Source organism: Ostrinia furnacalis, unplaced genomic scaffold (assembly GCF_004193835.3).
Source record: "Ostrinia furnacalis isolate ACB-3 unplaced genomic scaffold, ASM419383v2 OfSCF1862, whole genome shotgun sequence".
In the NCBI taxonomy this organism is placed as follows: Eukaryota; Metazoa; Arthropoda; class Insecta; order Lepidoptera; family Crambidae; genus Ostrinia; species Ostrinia furnacalis.
Window position 1 is genome coordinate 270879 of NW_021132101.1, and position 5461 is coordinate 276339.

At 35.9% G+C, this 5461-nt stretch overlaps 1 non-coding gene across 1 annotated transcript; it reads left to right on the forward strand.

The window, feature by feature from the left end:
- Positions 1–423: 423 nt before the first annotated feature.
- Positions 424–495, forward strand: TRNAL-CAG (transfer RNA leucine (anticodon CAG)). The gene has a single exon. It is a non-coding gene; the product is annotated as a tRNA-Leu (tRNA).
- Positions 496–5461: the final 4966 nt, after the last annotated feature.

The following is a 5461-nucleotide window of genomic DNA, read 5'->3' on the forward strand; positions in this document are numbered from 1 at the left end:
AAAACTGAATCAACCCCATCAGGCAATCTAAATATTGAGTAGGTACTAGGTATGCTTGTGTCAGTGGCCTTATTATGTAGTCCAGCGGTTGACGGGGATCGAACCAAACTTTCCAATCGGCTTGAGTGCTTTTTGGGCTTTGTCGCCTTAAAAATCACGGTTTATTTATAAAACAAAAAAAAAATATATAAGTAAGCATGCAAAAGTTAATGGGGCAGATAGCTCGTAGGCCGTTAGAGCAGAAAAGTTCTTCATTTGCTACCATGGAACGAAAGATGTAGTGTAGGCAAGCTCAATGGACCACTCCCATTCTGTGGGCTGACGATCTGGTGAAGGTCGCGGGAAGCGCGTAAGTGCGGACAGCTGGAAATCTTGAAGAGAAGCCTTTTTCCAGTAGTGGACGTCTTTTGCTTGAAATGAACCGCCTCTGTGATCTAGTGGTTAGAACATCTGCTTCAGACGCAGAGGTCCCGGGTTCGATTCCCAGTGGGGGCAGTGGGCTTACCTAAGTCCATAACAACAATGTTAGCAGCATTGTTGTGTTCCGGTAGTTAGAGATAAGATAGTTCCTCTGTGGTTGAGGATTCCGGGTGAAGCTCGCTTCCACCTTCGGCCTGATCATCACTTAACATCAGGTGAGATACTGGCCAAGAGCTTCCTCGTTGTGGATAAAAAAAAAGAACTAAAGTTAAAACATTAAATAGGTTTATCATAGTCAATCTTTCCAATAACAATTAAAACAGGAGCAAATCAAATGCTCGCGAGCACTCTCGCAGATTCAATATCAGTCTGATTGAACTGTTATGAAGCTTCGGGCAGTATCGAATTGCTTTGTGTTATTTCTTTTCGCCCTTGACTCGTATCGTGAAGATAATAAGAGCGAGAATCGACTGCAGCTGTGCATTTTTCAATCCAATACCATCGTTCGGTAGCACTTGCATTTCCATAATTTTATTGTTGTGTTCAGTAGATAGAGCTGGTTGATTTTTTGTTGGTTTGTTTTTAAGTTTTTTTATTGGAATATAGCAATATAGAAAGAAAGAAAGACACATTTATTACAATATAGAAAGAAAGAAAGAAAGAAAGATATATTAATATCATAACTTTTCAAAAGTTTACGTTACTTACTTAATCATTTATCTTTTGCAAGTAGGTGGCAAATAATAATAAAAAATTTAAAGTTCTTTAACAGTTACTGCAGTACTTATTCCACTATTTGATTGATTTACGTGCCAATACTCAAAGGCCAGTGAGCTAATGCTGAGAAAAAACAGCACCATAAAATTACTACAATATCGTTGTTCTTTGCACTAGATAAAATACCATGAACTAAGCGATATAACATAAAACTGCTTACAGTTTGAAGTAAACTTTATTCTTGTACTATTCTGAGTTCTCTATTAAGAACAACTTTTCATCAGTCTCGGTCACATTAGAAAAAAATGGTTTTGTCATTTTCCCCAAATAAAAGTTATGCCTAATGGAAACACATAAATAAGCCGTACTTTGTATCGAGCGGAAAGGGGCGTGGAGTAATAAATACACAACATGAAGCCCAAACTCTGAAGAAAATGTTTCATAACGAACGGAAAAATACTCGTATTTCGTGTTTACTAACGCACATAAAATATTTTTGTGAAAAATCTAATATTAACTGAGTAGGTAGCTATCAGAGTGTATTTTAATTTACCGGTCCGTGTCTAAATGGTGTTTTTAAATTGCAATTTAAAATTAATTAACAAAAATGATATCTTTTAATACGGGCGCGGTTTAATCTTAATGCCACCTTTTTTTCTGACCTGAACTGGCCATTCGACACTGGCCATCAAGAAACTATGTTTCTTAATCGTAAACTATAATACCAACCACGTATTTTTTCTGACCACTGGCCATTAGACACTGGCCATCAAGAAACTATGTTTCTTAATCGACGACCAATATTGTTATTCTTTTTTCTCGCTCGATAATCGATTCCTCACATGCAATTTCGACTCGAATTTGTAAATATTTTATGTACATATTTTCATTTATATTTTTTTAACGTTTTTATTATCGAGTATTAATTATAACTGCGTTACCCCGAAGCACTCACGAAACACAACATTAATGTCCATCGAGCCATTAAACTACCATCATATACCTACTTTAAATATAAAAGTCAACAAGATTTTCAATTTCAATCGCCAGCCAGTAAATTTTCCGAGAATTTTCTCGTTTAATAACCAATAAAAACTTTCAGCTCGCAAACTATTAGCTGGGTATCAATAAACACGGCATGAATATCATGAATAAAAAGCGGCCTGAACAAATCCGGGCGAGATGAGAAAAGTTTGGATACTAAACTAACACCTTATGTAAGTAGGTGCAAATTGAAGACTAACATTTTTCACACGTACGCCTTTATAAAGAAGAAAAGATGGGAATTGTTCTAACGCCCGTATTCTCAAACATTACTATGAGGTCTCAGTGCGCATGGACGCACAGGGTGACACACAAACCAATCACAGAGCTCTATTCAACGCTGTACGTTCGATTTGCTGCTTCACTTAAGCAAGTATCGTTCGTGTAACACAAGGCTGGGTTGCACCATCTTACTTTAACTTCAAAAATCTGTCAAACTCCATACAAAGAACGCCGGTTATCTTTATAGTTACAGTCAAAGTTAGGTGGTGCAACTCAGCCTAACATATTTCACACTTAAGTAGGTAAGCCTATAAAGAAGAAAAGATAGGAATTGTCTTAAGTTCACGTAACACAGACTATAGGAACTCGTTATTGACATTTGGGATGGAAGTCTGTCGTTGTAAAGGACTCTACACACCAAGTCCGCCGACAGCCCGGCTTGTGTCGGCGACTTTATTTCCAAAAAAACATGTCGACGACTATACTTTCTATGACTTTTGACAACATGTCTGACTACTACTGAACTTGGTGTGTAGACTATATTTTCTGAAAACTTACTTTTAGGCTAACTTGAAAGTTTTTACATTCTATTGTTAGAGTTTTTCAGCAAAGTTATTAACAGGTTAATGCAAACACTGTTATTGAACTGGCCCATTTATTGTTCCGAAGCTATGATAGGGTTAAAATACTGGCACGTGTAAAAGTACTTTGTAAAAGCAAAAATAAATGAGTTTTAAGAGAGTTATTTTTAATATGAATTTTAAAATTCATAACACTAACATTTATATTCTTATTACTATGTGTTGTTTTTTTCAAGAAGCACTACGTGAAAATAGAAGAAAAGATCTATGTGGTGTCGTACCAGTTAAATATCAGTGTAAATTCAGTTTCATAAAATAAAATAACCTTTTCATTGCGACATGTTAGCGGTCACGAACTTCATCTTAGATCTAGATAGGACGATCTTAACTTAATCAGATAAGCTATAAACCCGAAACCTATCTAACGGTAGTTTTGTGCCGACTGAATACCAAATGCAGAAATGTCTCGATATAAATTAGGTTTACCTTGCTATTTCTATCTTCTCGTTTAGAAAGGCATGATCGAAATAATGTAGAAGTTGGAATAAGTCTGTACCTCTAGCATGAACAACTTTCGTCTTCGAATCGTTTGCGTATTCGACAAAATTCGATAGGTACTCAACCTTCGAATTAAACGATAACTTGACAATTTTGATTCTCAAAATAAGTTTCGTGCAACCATTTCTCATACTAAGTTCACTTTACGACAAGTTCACAAGGGCGCTGTTGTAGTTTTCGTACTAAATCTTTTGATGGCGATTCGAATATGCAAACGATTCGAACTCGAAAGTCTTTCGTGCTAACCTTACTGGTCTTATAACGATAAGTTTTATTGCAATTGAATTTAAATTGAATCCACCGTGAAGAAAAATCACATTCAAAGAGGGAGACAATCTTTTTATTAGCAATTCCATTTTAGAATCGTTTGTGCAAGAATGCCACATGGCAATTAATGAGGCTTATGTACTCTGAGGTGGAATTGTGTAAAGCAATCGTAATCATTTGACAGTTCATAACGTACCATAAAGTCAGTTAAACAAAGCGTTTGACTGTTTTATGCACCTACCTAAATTGCCGCCCCGGGCTTCTAAAAAGAAGATACATTGATGCGGATGTTGTAGTATGTTAAAGGATAACACTATAGCAAAAAAGAATCAAAGAGAAGTATTATAGAAGCAATATATAATATTGAGAAAGTTTCGCACAAAGGTAAACATACCCCTATAAGGTTTCGAAGCAAATTGTGCAGGGGAAAAATCACTTTGACACTCGATGCACTTTTAAATTGAATATAGTACATTATTCTTTTAAATGTTGATATGCAGTTTAGGTTAGTGTCCGTGACTTCCACTCGGCTTTGGGCCCACTGACAACCAGCGTCGTGGCCTTCCTCACCGTGGGCCACGGCATATGCTGAGTGGAGTCCCATTGCGATGGCGACAGGCCTGTTGCGACAGGATAGCACTGCTCAGTTCACTTTTTATTTCCTTGTAATATTTATGTGCTATTTCTGTCTTTTTTTCTGTATACGTTCTCTGTCCTTTACTAAGTGATGTACATCGTAATAAATGTTTATTTCTTTCTTTCTTTCTTTAATAATAAAATACCTACTTACGTCTAAGCAAAGTTTACTGAATCATTAAAACTAATATGTTATTATACACAGTATTCAATATTTAGTTCTGTGTTTATACAAACAAAGTTTCATTTCGAAGTTCGTACAGCTGTGTTTATGTTGAGGTGCGCCCACACCGGTTCAGGAGCAGTTTGTTAAAGTAACTACGCATTTTGTTGTCTTACAAGTATCAGAGAACTTCAAAGTATACAAGATCGCTCGATACTTTATTATTGAAGCGATATTATCGAGACAACTATGGATCGATTTAATGCTGAGCTTGAAAAGTATTATTTCAGCCATTACCCAAGCAAAAATATTGAGCCTCACGCCACAATCTACTACCATTCCTATAACCATACGTAACTGAATACTTACCAGTTAAAAATAAAGTTAAATTATTATAATTTTAACTCGATCAAAATCAGACAAAAAATGTCAGCTTTAACCAAAGACATTCAAGATTTTTTCTGTACACATAAGCTGAGTTGCACTACTTAACTTTGACCGTAACTATAACGATAACCGGTGTTTTTTGCATGGAGTTTGACAGATTTTTGACGTTTGTCAAAGTTAAAGTAAGTAAGATGGTGCAACCCAGCCTTAACCTAATATTTACAGTGTTAGGCTGAGTTGCACCACCTAACTTTGACCGTAACTATGACGATAACCGGTGCTTTTTGTATGGAGTTTGACAGGTTTTTGACATTTGTCAAAGTTAAAGTAATATGGTGCAGCCCACCCTTAGTTATTACCTACTGTTCCCTTTTAACAACATAATTTATACGTCTTGTTATACATTTGAACGCACCTTTACAGTAAAGTAACACACAACTTTGTTTTAATTAATTCCGTAATAACG